Consider the following 18984-nt stretch of genomic DNA (forward strand, 5'->3'; position numbering starts at 1 on the left):
AAGAACAAGAGTATATTTCAAGACAACATTGAAAAACGGTGCACAGCATGCGGTCGCTATTCAAGGCGTGCACACGCCACTATTTGTACCACGTGGGTACCACGTGCCACACCTAACGATAATGAAAAGATTAACCATTCATTTCCATCTTCTAAACTAAAAGAATACTACGCGACAAAAATCAGATAAGGAGCTACATATTTTGTAGACGAGATGGTACTCGCGAAAACCGATGGTGTGGTGTTCAAGCCACCAAGCAAATATAACTGGTGCTACGGGCTACATCGATTCATTATTTCGGCCAACATCACACTGTAGTGTCAAGAACTATTTGCCTGCTACAATAAGCAAACATGAACGAAGTCATTGGCATCGCTTTTCGGTGTGTGCGAATTGGTTAGTTGGTATTGCGAAGAAACAGCTCAAAAACAAGTCGAGAGACAGAAAAGATACGAAACATGCGCTCCTTTCCGTCTTTGTAAGTTAGAAGTCAAGGTCCCCGGCCTCCGCGTAGTAGTATTAGCCATTGGAGTCAATATCCAGCGTCCACCATCACGTGACCACCCCTGTACATATGGTTGGTTAGTTGGACTCAGATAAACATGGCACATACCCACTACGGGGGAGTGGCGAAGACACAGGCGGTGAATTGCTGGAAACAGGAGCCTTTGGAGAGGGAAAAGCAGTAGTAATAGGATATAGGCTGGCATATAGAGGAATGAAACTCGTTGCCACATGAATTACTAACAGTAGACAGCGTAAATAAATTCGAAACTAGACTAACAAAACTGTTTACTTCGGCTGGGAATACATAGCTACTACGTTATTGATGGTAATTTGTCCAATTAAGATCCTATATTCCTGGTCGTAATTCACCTGTCTCATTTAGCGGCTGCGGCAAAGTCTGATGACACCCTGATGTATTTTGTCTTTTGTTTCTTCTTGCTTTATGCCTTTTCTTGTGCATGTGTTCCTTTTGGTCTGTTCTTGACTGCACCACCATCAGTATCGATAAATGAATAAATAAAAATATTCGTCGACGCAACGACAGGGGTCCTGTTAACTGGGAGATCGAAGACGGGACATTGGCTTTATGTGCATATTTGTGTACAACGCATGTAATGTTTTAATTTCGCACTGACTGAGAGCGAGCAGAAAGAGAAAACACAGAATGGGAGTCGTTCCGTTACTTGAACGAAATTATAGGCGCCTCCTCAAAGAATAGAAGCGGCGGCAGAACAGCAGGAAGTGACCTATTGTCTCAGGTTCGGCACCAAAAGGGCACAGTGGGGAAACTGCCAGGCTACATCTTTGAAAGTAGAAACTTAGCAGAGGAACAACCCGGCAACGCAAACGCGTGAAAGAGATAGTCTGCGCGAGCGCCAGTCATTGCCTCGCGCTAACTTCGTTGTTATCAGGTGGGGCGTGCGGTCGCAACCTGACGGCGCCAAGCGCTTTGAAACGCCGTTCAAAATGCCACCTTGAAACGACTGCATGCGCAGTGTCCTGCGCGCATGCTCAGCAACAGCGTCAGCACTTGTGATAAAGCCACTAGCGCCGACGTGGCATGTCAGCCGCGCTACCGGAATGCTATGGATGCAGCTGAGGCGGAACGTCGCGCTCTGAACGCTGCACGTGTGCGGAGGGAAAGTTTCGACGGACTTCTGTGTTCCCCAGTCACTGGCTGCACTGAAAAGGGACAGCGGTTGATTGGTCTTCCTTCGTAGTCATAAATTAGAATACGAGGGTCACCAAATTACATTAAAGGTATAATTATGTTCCATTTGTTGTTCGAACCCTACTGAAAAATGTATATAGGTTTGAACGGGTCAGCAAATAGGATTATGGCGCATTTGGTTTGGCTTTATAGGATGGACGTCCCAAAGCGGCTCAGTCAATGAGGAACGCCGTAGTGGAGGGCTCCGGATAATTTCGACCACCTGGGGTTCCTAACGGGCACTAACAATGCACCGTACACGAAATTTTCACATTTTTCCTCCATCGAAGTTCTACCGTAGTGGGCGGGTTCGAACCCACGACTTGCATGCACTGTGTGGTGTAAGTGCACGGTCTGAGTGCACGGTGCTCCTATTCAAACCTGTACACATTTTTCAATAGGGAACGTAAGGACTGTTCGCAGGGCCCCCGAGTTCCACGGGTATGCCAGCAGCGCAGAGGATCACCTGCCAAATATAGCTATTTTTTCGCACTAAACACCCGCTTTTCAACACCCTCTGGGATCTCTTTGTCTTATTACTGCACCATAGCTGGATAATTCCTCGCAGTAATCGCAAATGTCTCTTCCAGACGGTCCGCAGCCGCACAGATCTGGGGTGCGCAACTGGGGACACGCCTGAAACCAAATGGTCATCATATGTTCTCAACTGCTTCCCACAGGGGCTTGTTCCGTAACAAAATCATGCAGACGGTTGAGCTTCCATCTAGATGATGTTCAGTATAGATTTATGGTGCGATGCGACGACATTTTGCTGACTCGTAGTTTCAAAGTAGCCTTCTTGGAGAACAAATTTGACTGAAACGTTTTCTTTTCAAAACGTCCAGAAAAAAAAAAAACTACTAATAGCGACTGACTGACAAAGAAACCTCACAAAATCAGCCCCTGATAATCTCTTCGTTTGAATCTTATTGTCTCCGCCTGGCTAAACTAACAAAGAGGAGTCGGAGCAACACAAGACACCGTCCTCCCTTCCGCGAAACCGTCTGCTCCAGTTGCTAAGAGACCCCGCCGCGGTGGCTCAGTGGTTAGGGCGCTCGACTACTGATCCGGAGTTCCCGGGTTCGAACCCGACCGCGGCGGCTGCGTTTTTATGGAGGAAAAACGCTAAGGCGCCCATGTGCTGTACGATGTCAGTGCACGTTAAAGATCCCCAGGTGGTCGAAATTATGCCGGAGCCCTCCACTACGGCACCTATTTCTCTTTCTTCTTTCACTCCCTCCTTCATCCCTTCCCTTACGGCGCGGTTCAGGTGTCCAACGATATATGAGACAGATACTGCGCCATTTCCTTTCCCCCCAAAAAACCAATTATTATTATTATTATTATTGCTAAGAGACGCTGGCTTGCCGCCTCACTCGATAGTCGCCGCGAAAGGGAATAAATAGCTCTCTCATTAAGGTATGGGCCTGGGTTGATTGGGCAACCGCGTCCTGTATAAAACGCGCAGAAAGAAATAGTAGTGAGGAACGCTCGAAACATGCAAAACCGAGGCGAAAGTGGGGAATTTTGCACATCGGGTCACGCCCTTTATACGTCACGGTGCTTACAACGAGAAGAAGTCTATTAAAGGCTTAACGGATTAGGTCTTGTTCTGCACGCGTGGCACTATACGATCCGGCTTTTTTTTGTTTGTTTATGTACCTAGGTTTTTCAGATACTACAATCCAAGTTTGGCCCGAGCGAGAACAACTAACTGCGTGCAAAAAATTGTTTTCCTTATGCAGTGTTTCTTTTATCGCTAGATGGTGCGTATTATACAAGCATTAACAAGAAAAAAAAATTACAAAATAAATTTTTAGTGCGCACATATATGCCTAACAGAGGTTAGGCAGAAAATGCAAGGAAACGGGCTTTGCTTCCGTGACGGCAGGAGTATAGGCTACCTCATACGGGGACTCTGCTCATACAAAACTTTCTTAGAATTTTCTGCTGAACAAATTACACTGACCCCGCACCATCGCGCCAACTTCCTCCCTCAACCCCTCCGTACCCCGAACAGCCTACCAGCCACTTCGCGACGACAAAGACCGGTCTACCCCTATTCGTGCGTCACGCTGAGTGATGACACATCCGACTTACAAAGACGACCCTGATTGGGACTCCCGGAAAACTTCCGTTCGCATACGTTAATGGACTTCGCCACATTTTAACAAAGGAAAAGCGAAGCCAGCTCCCTGCTTCTGCTCCTACTGCGAATTGGTACCTGCGACAGAGTGTTTTTATTGTTAAAATTGCCGTTCTATGAAAACCAAAACCAGGGCTAGCACTCTAATTCATGCCTGTTCCAGAGACTTGGGGATGTCTTCAACGTGTAGTTTCCTACTGGGACGTCATGGGAACGCGGAGGTCGTAAGTTAGGTTACAGCAAAATAAATGTAAACAAGGCAGGAATTCAGGTGGGGGAGGGGCTGAGGCCCCTCATGAGAATATTTGGGGGGCTCTGCCCCCCCCCCCCCTCCCGCCTCCCTGTTCCGACGTCCCTGTATGAGAGGCTGTTGCGTTTCGGCGGGTGTTTTGCCAACGTTAAAGAACGGCAGCGGCTAGCTTTGCGGGACAGTGCGCGCAAAAAAAAAAATATTTTTGGTTAATCCCAGGTCAAGCGAAATGGCTGGAAAATACACGAAGAAACGCAGGCGTAAATCTCCTCCATAGCGTTACTGACGACCAGGTCAGCGATCATAGAGAGGCTTTAGGCACGTAAGACGCTTGCATTCCAGAACAAATTTTCTGGGGGCGAGGGTAAAATGCAAAACTAAGTTCGAATCCTCATAATTACAGAATTTAGCAGCCGTCAGAGGCGACTTCTCGCGCTTGATTTCATGGCGAACGAGAAGTTGTCTGGATGTCAGTCTTTGGTAAATATGCAACTGCAGCTCGAAATATGCACTCCTGATTGTTAAAAAAGTAATCAAAATGTCGAGTGTCTGGATCAACAAATTGCGCTGGAATTTGCTACGCCCATTGTGGGAACGTAACAACCGTCCGCAAGGCACCGAGTTTCTCGGCAGATGAGCTACGAATACTTTAGCGTAAATAACTCCGAGTCACTGTTCAAACAGTCTCTAGTACCACCCTGTGCGGGCATAACACCAAATCTGAGGAATTCCATGCTAGCGGCAGTTTCTTATTCGAAGCAGCCCGCCGTCGCATTGCTCTCAATGCAGCCGAAGGGTGGAGTGCATGGGACCCAGTTTAGTAAGACCGAATTTATAAGGATTGTTTTCAAACATGATACTAAAAATTATTTCAGCTGGACAAACAACACAAACAAATGTAGTCACGGGAAGGGAATTACCCCTAGGGACAGGGAAATCTAAGGGCGGAGTCAGACCTAGGGAGGACTGGGATGGGTTGAACCACACGAACAAAAAAGAAGACTAGGGCGCCGCAGGGTTTACATGAGCGGTGTCCTCACTCTGAAAGCGGAGGCGTGGCCATCGAGGCACACTAGGCTAACTTAACTCTAGCTAACTACACTAGGTTTTACGACGTTGGCACCGGCATGCGGGAAGTCAACGGCGCACGAGCCTGCGTCGCGCGGTTGGCACAACGCTCACGGCAGCGGCCAACTGCGCATGCGCTACGTGCTCTTGACGCAGCTGGAGGCGCAGGCGCCAACAGACCTCCCCGCTCTCTTTCGCCCTCGCCAGCGCCACAGCACGCTGAGTCGATATGAAAAGCGGGGAGAGAAACAGACGAAAGGGCAGGAAGGGCAAGTGTCTGCGCTGTTGCTAGGCCATGTGTGCAGCCGCTGCAAACGCTCGCACGTTCGCACGCTTTTTGTGAGGAGAGAAGGTGCGGTGTAAACGTTTCAAAGCTGCACACAACGCCTCGGCCACCGGAGGGCTGCGGATTACTTTCGATTACCCGGAGTTCTTTTTGGCGTGCACCAACATCGCGCAGCACACCGGCGTTTTTGCTTTTCGCCTCCATTGAAATACGGCCAGGATTCGATCCCGCAACCGAACTCCGTAGCCACCGCTCTTCCTCTGTGAGATAGTTGCTGCCACTCCATCTTTTTTGATAACATCTATTTCTCTCGAAGCGCGAGTGCTCTGTGGCTGCGCTGCACTAGCGAGAAGTTAGCAAAGTTCAACTATGATTATCGGTGTGTCACAACTACAAGCACCTATAATATGTGGCGCAGAAAATAGCGTGGCGCGAACCTGACCGCTTAAAATTAAAATACGGTATAGCCACGATGGTTGTGATGACGCAACAGCTGTTACAGCACCGTCGAAGTGCGCGTACTGGCAGCACCGGCGGTTAAAGACGCCCTCCCAATACTGCAGCTCCTCCGCGGCCAACGTCTATCACGCTGCTGCTCGGCATTGGGATAGCGGGCACAACTCGGCCGCTAGCACGCCGGCCGCTGATCGGCTGCTCTCCTGCGGCGGTGGCGCTCGGGTCGCCAGTGGTCTGGCTGCCTCGATGCGCGGTCAACGATGCGAGGTCTGAAGGGAACGTTTCTCTCTCCTATGCGCGCCGCCGAAATGCAGCCGGCGGAGTAACTCTCGCCAAAAGCCGCACAACAGTGGCGACGCGAGCCGCCGTCGGGCGAGCTATCGCCAAATGGGAAGGGCTAGAGTCACTAAATAAAGACTTATTTTAGTGACTCTAGGAAGGGCCATGGTGACTTGAGATCACTGTCCAGCGTAAGAGTAATCGGGCGAGCTCTACCGCAGCATGCTTGTTGAACTCGTGTGTCACTTTTTATGCGAAGCATAAGGAGCTCGTAGGGCATTTGGCAGTGTCGCCGTATCGTGTCACACCTGATGACGTCATCAATGACGTGATGCGTGGTCGTGACAAGCATGTCATGTCATGACTGAGCGAGCGTGATGTCATATAGCACGCTTGGTGACATCACCAAAGTGAGAGTGATGTCATCGAATTGGAAGTGTTTCGACAGCGCCTCGACAAGGCTCCTTGGGCTGTTGCAACCCAGGCTGGCATTGTCTAGGCGCCGGCTCATCGTCTTTCACTCCCTCCTCCATCCGACCTCTCACGGCGTGGTTGAGGTGTCCACTGACAGAGAGTTATAACCTTTCCCTTTCTTTATAACCAATTTTAATTTTCAACTCTTACTTCATTCAGCCCTTAACCAAAATTCTCAGCAGCGTGCCTACTGCGGCCCTTCTAAGTAGAACTGAAAAGCATCTTGATCTTGATTCTTGATCCCATTCTTATAGTGCTTTTAGAGGACGAACCCACAGTTTGAAGTCGACCAGCACAGATAGGTTGGTAGTCATTATATATATATATATATATATATATATATATATATATATATATATATATATATATATATATATATATATATATATATATATATATATATATTGCAGAAAAGAGGGGCACACGAACGGAAACACAGATTATTAACGACGTTTCGGCCGGGGCCCGGCCTTCGTCAGGTCCCGCCTCGGCTTCGGGAGGTGATGGGTTCGACTCCCACTGCCGGCCGGTTACTCACCGGTTTCCTCAAAATGGGTACAAGCTATGGCCCGGCCTGGTGCTCGGCTTGCTGGGGTTACATGGCTTGGAAAAGGAGCCTGCGGCTTCAATTCCCGTCGTTGTGAGCTTCGTTCATATATATATATATATATATATATATATATATATATATATATATATATATATATATATATATATATATATATATATATATATATATATATATATATATATATATATATATATATATATATATATATAATGACTATCATTTATAATGTGCGGTGCGGATGTCCTTCGCCTTGGCTCGACGTTAGGCATGTGATGGCTCTTTTGGAATTTGACGTGGTGAACCAGCAATTAATGCAGCAAAGCGTGAAAAGTGAGCTAGCTGGGGGCGGAAAAAGGATACATGTACTTCGTACGCAATGCAACGCTATGTTCCATTAGGGAACCCAGCGCCATTAGAACTAGGACCCGCGCTGTTCCAAACTGCGCCATGAAGCTTAGTTGTACCTGCGGAGGCGCAGATTACAATACTGTACTGAGTCAGCCAAATCCGGGCTTGCCACATGGCGTCACTTTTGTCCTCCTGCAATTGCACGCTAGAAACAGCAAGGAAGCAAATATGCTATGCGTTGCTGTACAGAAACGGGGAGGGTAATTTCATCACATGGGACCAGCAAGTATGCATGTGTTGGGGAAGCATATAGCGGCGTGTTGTTGTTCGACATCCAGCGCTTCAGAGTATCTTGTTTGTAGTGGGCACACCCTTTGCTCCCTACGATGAGATATGGCGGGGGTGGGGGGTGGGGGGTAGGACGTTACTGACGCATACCTCCTGCTTGCAAGGCGGCGTCGGCTTGAAAAACGCGCCTTGATTCCAAGGCGAGCTCGGACGGCATCGAGTCAACGCATACGTGTCAACGAATCGCGGCGTAGAGGCGTTAAACGGCCTGTGCTGAAGATCTACTTCACCGCATTCATTTTTCCATTGCTCTTCCTCCCGCCATGTCTGGCAGTATTGAATGAATGACTGAAATAAGCAACAGCTAGGCCTTGTGGAGGCATCATAGCTGTATATCTTATATGAGGTTAAAAGCCCTGAAGTTGCACAGGAGCTATGAGGGATAGCATAGCCGCAGGGCTCCTGGTTCATTTCAGCTGTCTGGGTTTCTTTAGCGTGTGCTAACAACGCACAGTGCACGAGTGTTTTTGCATATCGCCTCCATCGAAACGCGGACGCCGCGACAGGATTTATCGCATAGACTTGGGATCAACAGCCGAACGCCATAGCCACCGCGACGGGTTATTGCTGTAGAAGAAAAATAATGCTACTGGCACCTGAAATAGCACCGAACATTACGATGACGTTATAAAATTGTTGTGCAGATCACTCCAGCATGATTAGAACTTTGTGGTTAAAATGTAAAAATTAAAAAATAAACCTTATAATGTCATAAGCATTAGTTTGGCGTTGAAGTGATTGCATTGCACGTTAAAGAATCAAGGTGGGTGATCAATCCGAGCCCTTCTCTGCGACTTCTTTCACAGCCTATGTGTAGCTTTGGGGTGTTAAACCTCACATAACATAAAAATAGTGTCCAAATAATAGTCACAAAACAACACTGGTATGTTTAGACCACTATGACCGAGCCATTTTTCCCCTGCTCGTACAGTAAGAATGCTCTTCAACTAACATAATTTTGCAGTTAAATTGTGCCTGTCGCAGACTACGTATATAGTATCAAATTTTTTTCACGGTGTTTGACTTATTAGCAATTAAGCAAAATCACTTTTGGGACACCCTTCAAGACTGGGTATGCTAGCAGAAGCCGATGGTATCAGTGCGAAGGTAAGTACTGCATGAGCTGAAGGTGTTAGTCGTGCTGTTTTGTAGTGCTTTACAGTGTTGCCCTCTTTGCTCGTAGCTCTTTGAAAAAAAAAAGACAAAAAAGTGTTGGTTGGAGCTGGTCTAGCAGGGCTTACTTTGGCGTTTTAGAAAAAGTGACGTGTGTTGTTTGAATGTTTAATTAAGGTTAGCAAAATATTGCCTTTAATTTGTTACGCTTCAGAGACGCCAAAGAAAGTCACCAAGAACAGCGTACTAACTTTTCGCCAAAGCAAAAAAAAAAAAAGAAACAGCGTTCGTTTCAGTAAAACCTCGGAGAGTAATTATTCTGTGGTTAGCAACTGAGTATTAGAGAGCATGCACACAGAATTATCCGGAATTTAATGAAACCTGCAGGAATTCAAATAACATAATCGCCGCGCCAAATGACAAAAATGTCCATGTACAGGAATTTAGTTCTCAGCCCGCAGTGCTGATTTTAGATTTTAAAGAAATATTTATTGCTCCTACCCTGACACCGTACACCACAATTTGCTGAGAGCTTCTACGGAGCGACAGTTCCTTTGCGCAGGTGGAAATATAAGAAAAAAAAAAGCGGCCTGTCTTTCACGTCGGCGGTTGTTCTCAATTTTCTCGCCATTCTAGCGTTCAGCGCCTGAAATATTTCGCGTCTCGTGTAGAAAGCGAAAGCACGCGCCAATGAAGCGCGCTGAGAAATAAGATACCTTCCCGTGAGACGAAGAGGCCGCACGGGCTCTGACGCGTTCCGCGCATTTCGCTTTCCTACGCTCTCCGTGTCAGCAGCGCCAATATGGCCGCCTGCAAGCCTCGCTCCTTCCTCAGCTACCCATCTGCCGGACTACTTTACCTCCCGCGACAGCCCACTCTCACTTTCTGTGTCGGTGGATTGTTAGGGCGTTAACGATGCTGAAAATTGTCGCCATACTGACTAATGTACTCTTCTTTACCTGTGTGCAGGTTTTCTTTTCTTTTTAATCACGTGGAAGCTAAGACAGCTAAGGCTTCGGCCTAGTTGTTACGCGTAAGCGTAGGTTTACATTCGAAAGCGAGTCAAAACAAAAAACGACAGGCCGCATGCATGGGCAAACGAAATAAGCGGGCCTCACCAGCGAGGCTGCTATAGTAGATACATGCATGGGCGCATACGTTCGTGTTACGTTTTAACGCCTTTTGTACGTGATCAGATACTTCTGCACGAAGCAGAACTTCGCAGGAAACAGCGAAATCTTCGAATTGGTGCGTAAAGGATAAGGACAGAACACATGAACACCTCATGGCTTGCAGCGCGAATAACGAAGAAACGGTTAGTTCTCTCAAGCCTTCCTATTTTTATTGTTCTCCTGTGCGTGTACTCATACACGAACGTGCAGACGCAGTGCATTTATTCCTCTAAAGCCGGCAGCAGTATGTGGATGCATACCGGACTCCGTTCTGTAAAGCTACGTTCCCGTAAAGCAACTTCCAGTTCCTCGCAAGGAATAAAAAAAGGAAGATAAATACCAAGTTACGGCTACGGCGTATATAAGTGGCGCTTTTCTGGATTTGCTACGTTTCCCGTACAACCACGCCAGGTCATGCCATTAGCTAAAAGCCTAGCGTAGAGGCAGGCTCGCATCACTTGTCGGGAACCAGCACCGACCGCGCCGCGCGCGCGACTAACGCCATCTCTCGGTCGCGTTACACAACGCAACGGGGATGGTTTCCCGCCATTCGCAGCATTCGAATGGGCGCCATCCGCGCCGCGCCGCGATTACAAGCTTGCAACAAATGTTTTGCCGTTGTTCGCAACCACTTTGCAGCTCACAACTATAGTTCCTACAACTACAGTGCATAGAATATACTGGGCACTGTACTACAACATACTATATTTTAGGATAATTCTAAACACTATATCAGTTTCAACCAATCACAACTATTGCAAACCGCCGCGCCATCTGGGCAACACGTGAGTTTGGGCGGGAGAAGTTTGAATAGTTGGAACTATAGTAATAATAATTGGTTTTTGGGGCAAGGAAATGGCGCAGTATCTATCTCATATATAGGCGGACACCTGAACCGCGCCGTAAGGGAAGGGATAAAGGAGGGAGTGAAAGAAGAAAGGAAGAAAGAGGGGCCGTATTGGAGGGCTCCGGAATAATTTCGATCACCTGGGGATCTTTAACGTGCACTGACATCGCACAGCACACGGGCGCCTTAGCGTTTTTCCTCCATAAAAACGCAGCCGCCGCGGTCGGGTTCGAACTCGGGAACCCGGAACTATGGGACGTGAAACCAAGCTAATCTGAACAAACATACGACTAAGTAGCAGATCGACTTGTTTACACATGCTCCCTTTCAAACCCTCTCTGCAGCTATTGAAGCTTGGTTATTTTTGTGATCTTAAACTGTTTTTCGGTGTTGTCTTTTTTTTTTTTGCGCAGCTATAATGCCCAACACAAAGTTACGCCGCTCCAGTGTGCGTAACAAGCAGAACATCTGTTGAGGTGAACAGAAGCATGGGCTACTCAGCACCACTATTCTATCGCAGGTTAATAAGACCGAATCGTAGAGCATGTGTAAAAGGAAACGGCAGAAGCATTGTCGACACATGATCATTTTGTGTTTTCAATGTAGCTGTTATATGTGAGGGGCAAGTGTGTTGACACAAAGGAATGGACCTTAGTTTTGCGACAAACGTTGTAGTTTTGCCGGGAAAAAAATCTTATAATGAAAGAGATTGAACGGGTATCTTTTGCGATTCATCAAAATCGCATGTTTGGATCCCAGCAGAACGAAAAAAGAAACTGTAGAACCGGAAACTTTTTTTTTAATAATTACTTGCAAACCTTTCTGCTGGAAGCAGCGCCAAAGTTTTTCTTGGCGCTTAAATTTTGAAGCAAAAATCGCAAAAAAATGTTCAAACAATAGCAAAACATGGTTCCAAGATGCTTTCAAGGACAATGATGACACCAGAAGGAATAACAACTTGAGGCCAAAATTTTACTACAGTTTATCTGACCTTCCTGCTACGTCAGGAAAACTTCGTACTCAGATACGGGCAAGTTTATTTTTTAGTCGTGTTGAAATTTTTTCGAATTCAGAAATTTTGAAAATGGCCAACTCTGACTCGGCTTTGAAAGAGCCACCATCGGCCGATTTTATTTAAATTTTTTTGAAGTACCTTTAGTACCCGGTAATTCTAGAAGTAGTATACAATGTTGCATTACTTTGTTTTGAATTGTAAAACATAATGCCTAATGCAAACCATATTTCGTTCAGCTGCCATTGCTGCATATTGTCCGTTAAGTAGAAGAACGTTCAGGGGTTCATTTTAATATAGTTAGCACAATGGCACAATCTCAAGAAGTAGTTTGGAAGCATGTCTTGTTCTCAAGCTTTCTAAATAAGTCAAAACAAGAATCAATTTGCTTCTTCGCCTGACTTCTATACGCCTGGCTATTGCGAATTAGAATTTTTCCTCACTTAAGAAGTATTTCATTACGCGAGAAAAACGCAAAAATCTAGAATGGAAAGGGCGAAAGACGCGACTTTTTGCATTGAGATACACAGCAGACACCGGACTTTTGGGACATATACCGTTCAACTTCCGGTGGCTTCACTAGCGCCCGCTTCGGAAAGCGGGAATGCTGCATCCAGCCACCTAATGGATATCAGTGTGACAACTAAACGTTGAGATGTCAGCCTAGTTCTTGGAAGTAAACTTCCACTTCCACTTTGTCTGCCGGGGATCGCATTTAGCTTGAGTTACTATTTTAATGAGGGCAGAATTTTTTTCTACAAGCACAGCTACATGCATTACCATTTGCACGTTATTTAGTGGTAAATAAATTGTTCACGATGACAAAAATACCGAGATGGACTTTAAATCACTTTTGACCACACAGAATCGCTACATTAAGTCACCAAAACAAGTCAGTATTTCATTCGTCGAAAATAATATTCGGCGAAAAACCGCTGGTAGCACCCTGAGATAAAAAAGTGAAAAAAGTCCGCCGAATTTTCGAAAAAAAAAAACGAAAGCTCTAACCCCTATTTATAACTTTTTAAAACACACTTGTGGTTACTGGTTAAAGCATTTGAGATGTGTACATTTGGTTGGAAACTACAAAGCTTTTTTTATGAAAAAAGGGACAGGGTATTAATGTAGTTGAACGATTAAAGCGAGTAGACACGCGAATGCAGGTGTTTAGCCAGTATGGCTCATGGTTTTGCTTTTATTATATTAGCCTCAGGATAAGCTCTGATCGCGGTTAAGCTGATCTGATCTGGTCGCGCCGCACATGGTAGTTGATGAAGTTGATGAATATGATGCACAATGCACAGCACGAGTCTGTGTTGCAGTTTAACGCGAGGCGTGATTGGCTGCGGCGATAGCATAGCGCCCTCGTGCGGTGGCCAGCGAATCTGATCTGTTCGCGCCGCCGCGGGTTCGAAGCCATGTTGCGGCAATGCTTGCTTTGTTTCTGCATGGGCTGTTGCTACGCCAACGTCACACTCCAATTGGCTGCAGCTTGCGTGACGCTCCGCCGAACTAACCCGAGCCTACCCGAGTTACTCCGATGCTTCACGCAAGATTCTCGGTTGGGACCACGTTAAGTACTGCTTTCGCGCTCAAAATATTTATGTTCGCGTTTCCTCCCAGCAGCGGGCAGACAGATGATCCTCCTTGATTTTTCTTTGGGTTGCTTGGGTGCCGCTATGCTGCCTGCCTTGGGTGGCGTATCAAGTCATCTCGTGACATCGTTGCGGCTACGCGCCTTTTATTAGAGTTTATTTCAACTACTTGATTACTTTTCTGATTACTTCACTACGTTCTCGTCAGTTCTGTGTGCGCGCTTTTTCTTTCCATACCAGCCACCGTTCCAGTCATACGGTTTTTGACGCTGCTGACTCCGGGAAGGCGGTGTGGTTCCATGGGCAAAGAACGCACAGCATGCAAAGAACTGGTGCAACATCAGAAATTGTTAAACCGAGAACTGATCCGCTGGCCTCACATTGCGATGATAGAGTATTGCAGACACTTTGGTATGCCGTTGAGTCTATAAGAACCAGAAATATCTTTTATAATCCCTGAGTGGGAGGTGTTACACGTAACTTTCGGATGATCGCTTGGTAGTTTGCAAGCAAGAGCCTGTTCCATTGTGAATTGTGTTCATTTCCTTACACCTGCAGCCGGACTGAGCGATTGTTCTTTGCGCCGACTGTACCGACTGAAATAATGCCTGAGAATTATTCGTGTTCGTGGTGAAGAAACGCTATGACCAACTTGCACTTAGCAGTAGTTTGAAGTATACATACGCTTCAAACCCCTCTAAATGCTGGGCACTGCTTTGTATCTCTATTCTTTGTTAGTTTTACGGGATTTAACGTCCCAAAGCAACTCAGGCTGTGGGAGACGCCGTATTGGAGGGCTTCGGGTAATTTTGACCATCCGCGGCTGCCGCATTTCGATGGAGCCCTATTCTTCCTTTCTTTCACTCCCTCCTTTATCCCTTCCCTTACGGCGCGGTTCAGGTGTCCAAAGATATATGAGGCAGATACTGCGCCATTTCCTTTCCCCAAAAACCAATTATTATTATTATTATTATTATTAAATGCTACAGGCCCCGTCTGCTGTGAGATGTCAGTGCACGCTGAAGAACCCCAGGTAGTCGAAATTACCCGGAGCCCTCCACCACGGCGCCTCTCACAGCCTGAGCGGCTTTGGGACATTGCAACCCATAAAACTATAGCCAATCAATAGCAGATAAATCCATAGCCCCAAACTCTTGCAAATACGAAATGGATGCTGCTTTGAACGCTTCAGCTGCTTACTATGTTACTGAGTACTAAATACTGCGACTGAAAAGGATTTTGTGCACATTGAGTTTTGAAGATCTTATGAAGACGTGACACGTTCCCTCTTATCATCAGATATCAGAGAAGCGAATGCTGCATGGCACATGTCATGGTTTGCTCCTTTTGCGAAATTTCGCGTTCTCAGATGCTATTTCTCTTTGTATGTTGGGCACATAGCAAACTTTAGTGAGATCAGTTGTTTTATTGAAATCTTTCTGGGTAATCTCCTGGTGCAAGTGCTTGCTTAAAAATTTATTATGAGTGCAAGCTCACTATTCGTATTTAGTTCATTCTCCTGTACCCTTGCTTTCTTATTCTGTGAGCGCGTCATTTTATCTTTCATTTGGTCTGCATAACTTTTCATTGTATTGACGAATACATCTGTCTTCCATGTGTTCTAAAAGGCAGTCCGAATTTCGGTGGGAAAGTGGAGCGTTATTTATAGCACTCACACTATGCTCAGCAGGCAACTAGGTCGTTTTCTGCGCATGCAAATTTCAAACTTGTCTCGTGGGTTCATTTACCAACCTCTTGTGGTGTAACTATTCCGCTTGCGTATTGTGGTTTTCGACTAATAAATTATGACTTAATAAATTATCACTTAAGAAGCGCAGTCGTCGTTTGTGTTTCTTCTAGGTCCTTGTCCAAGTTTTGCGCCCACTTCATTTATATCATGCAAAGCCAACTTGCCCGACAACACGCTCTTCTGAAATAATGACTTTTATTAAAAATTTGCACTATTGTCTGTTTCTACGTGAGCTGAACTCGATCAACAGAAATTTGTCACAACTCATTGCTCGCAAACTCGGGTGCACAGGAAAATCTTCCAAACAAGCAGCTATAACTGTAATTGTAACTCTCGAATACAAAGACAAATAACGTGGAAGTTTGGGCGCCCAAAACTGCCACGTTAGTGAATTTCATTTCTAATACATCGGGCCCCTTTCTTATTGTTCCTCGTGACCCTTCTTCGAACGTCGCCTTCATCGCCAGTGCTATCTGCAAAGCCGGGTCACTTTCGTTCTGCATTCGCAACAAAATTCTGGCGGATGACGTCCGTGCACTCTTCGGGGGGTTTCTACCTTCTGCCAACCACGGAAACCGGGTATGCAGGATCCAGAGGTCGGAATGGCTTCGCCTTGCTCGCCTTCACAGGAGACTTCTTGCTGCGCAACTGAGCAGTGCTGGGGAACTAACTGTCCTTGGCCATATAGGAAGCTTCGTGAGTTTTCGATCCTGGTCGACCAAACCACTGAGTACTTGCGGCAACTTCGACTGAAGCAGCTCCGGCGTGTCCATCTTGAAAAACACCCTGCGCCAAAAGGTAAAGTCCATGCCCTTGAACAAGTAGCTTGCCTCAAGAGGTACAGCAGGTGCTCGCCTTGGGACCAAAGCTCGCAGACAAAGACAAATAGCTGAATCTGTTGGCACGTTTACACCTTGAAATTCAGCACGACACACGAAGCGAAGACGAAGAAAAAAGACACAACGATCGCTGGTGGTCCATGGGGAAATGTCAAACCGAGAACTGTTCCCCTGGCCTCACATTGCGATGGTAGATTATTGCAGTCACTTTGGCAAGCCGTTGTCACTGGGAGCATATAAGAACCAGAAAGATCTCTTATGACCCGATCGCGGCGGCAGCGTTTCGAAGGAGGCGGAACGCTAAGGCGCCCGTGTGCTGTGCGATGTCAGTGCGCGTGAAAGATCCCCAGGTGGTCGAAATTATTCCGGAGCTCTCGACTACGGCACCTCTTCCTTCCTTTCTTCTTTCACTCCCTCCTTGATCCCTTCCCTTATACGGCGCGGTGCAGGCGTCCGCCGAGATGTGAGACAGATACTGCGCCATTTCCTTTCCCCAAAATCAATTTTTTTTGCTTTCACACTAAAAATATTTATGTTCGCGTTCCCTCTAGGCAGCGGGCAGATGATCCTCATTGATTTTTCTTCGGCTTGCTTGGCTGCCGCTATGCGGCCTTGAGGCGTTCGAGGATTATTTTTCCGTCTGAAATCATGTGGCTATGACGTCACGTTCTTTTAAACTGTTTTCGAAGTGGGGGATGGCTCCGCACCATAAGCCGTAATCACGGAGCAAGAAACCTCCGTGGCCGTAATGGTTTGCACGTATGGGCTTTTGTGCAAGCGACGGCGGCAGGCGACGTGACCGAGGCTAGCGGCGACGGGTATACGCATACAGTCACGTATGCGTATACAGACATGAGTCATGCAGGCAGCAGACGAAAGTTGTGAAGCAAGCTTTTTATCAGGGGGAAACTGCTGCCTACAGTTAAGAGAACGCAGCTTGGCGGCGTACAGATTAGAATGCCTATGTTTGTCATCTGCGCCCTGTTTAAACATTGTACTTTTAAGGCGCCAAAACCACACACACATACGCACACACAACAGAAGAGTACAGGACAGGAAACAAAAAGGCGCTCTGTCCCGTATTCTTCTTTTTGTGTGTGCGTGTGTGGCTTTGGCGCCTTAAAAGTACAATGATCAATTACCAACTAGTCCAACAAAAAGTTCTCTTCATATCTGCTTAAACGTGACACAGCTTTACAGATAGCGCCCAGAACTTTTCAGATAAGGCTTGTAGAATTTTGTCACTGGCCCAGCGTCGTCGCGATTATTCAGGAACAAGCTATAGTGGATTCTGGCCAGCCTACTCAGATAAACTCGACTTGAGCGACGACAGATAATTGATAAGGGCATGCGCAGGCGGCGTTAAAGGGCACTGGTAACAATGGCAAGCAAATATTTTTTTGGAGATATGGTGCTTCCTCCGAAAAAACGCAGCAGCCGCGGTTCGAACCCGACCGCGGCGGCTGCGTTTTTATGGAGGAAAAACGCTAAGGCGCCCGTGTGCTGTGCGATGTCAGTGCACGTTAAAGATCCCCAGGTGGTCGAAATTATTCCGGAGCCCTCCACTACGGCACCTCTCTCTTCCTTTCTTCTTTCCCTCCTTTACCCTTCTCTTACGGCGCGGTTCAGGTGTCCAACGATATATGAGACAGATACTGCGCCATTTCCTTTCCCCCCAAAACCAATTAATTAATTAAAAAAGATATGGTGCTGCCGCCTGCCGCTGCGACTCAGTGACCAACTTACTCTTGCAGGTCGATCTGCCTAGGGCCTCGGATTTACTGGTGAGTGTGCAAGCTGTCGCTAGCATTTATATCGCAGTTGATTTCGCACCATATTCTCGGCGACATTATGACAGGTAAAAATATCGCTTTGTACTCGGTAACATTGTTCAGCCAGCACGATACGTTTGTTCGCGCTTTGCGAATGGCCGCGTATAAAATACTCTTGTCTCACATTTTCGAACTCCACCTTGACCACATTGAACAACGCAACGCCAGAGGCAAAATGCATTTCAACGTCGATGCGGCTACACAGATGGGACATGGAGACCCACGCGTTAACGAAACGCCATTTACCTTCTTTATACTTTGTGATACCGATGGTGCTTCATCTAGAGGAAGGCCAGTGGAAATAAAGTTCGCGTGATTTCACCCATGTGGCTGCATACGGTGGTGACGAGCATGGCAATGATAAATTCTCTGATAAATTCGTCTGCACGGAAGGCAATAACAAACAAGAAACAAACAAGGAACAAAAACACGGTTCCTGTCGCGTGGTCTGCTGCTATACTTGCGCAAATGGCGCATTGCAACTAAGCAAAGTTCTTCAAGTCGTTCTTGCCAGAAGCAAAACATGAGCTCTTGGCAGAATAGACATTCCTTTCAAATGCATACGTGATAAAACTAGGAAAACACATTCGCCTTGAGTTGTGCTGAAATAATCGGGCGGCTGATGGAAAGGGATAGCGTGAAAGCAGCTACACGGCTCATGACTCAGTTATATTAATCACTTAATTTATGTTATTTATATTTCTTATATTTATGTGGTCGGTTGTGGTTGGTTCTAACGTTCTGTTTGTTGCTGTTCTCGTTGTTGAAAAAACAAAACCGAAACCTTACTTTGTTTGACGAAGTCAAAATGGTCGTCTGGCCACCACATGCACATTTAGTGCCGCTAGTCAGTTTTGAAGCCAATCCAAAGTCGCACCAGT

The 18984-nt window shown here is 46.5% G+C and overlaps 1 protein-coding gene across 1 annotated transcript in view; it reads left to right on the forward strand.

The window, feature by feature from the left end:
• Positions 1–18984, forward strand: part of LOC144129167 (LETM1 domain-containing protein 1) — a 369791-nt gene that overhangs the window by 328075 nt on the left and 22732 nt on the right. The window lies entirely within an intron of this gene.

The sequence above is a fragment of the Amblyomma americanum genome, chromosome 4, assembly GCF_052857255.1.
Source record: "Amblyomma americanum isolate KBUSLIRL-KWMA chromosome 4, ASM5285725v1, whole genome shotgun sequence".
Classification (NCBI taxonomy): Eukaryota; Metazoa; Arthropoda; class Arachnida; order Ixodida; family Ixodidae; genus Amblyomma; species Amblyomma americanum.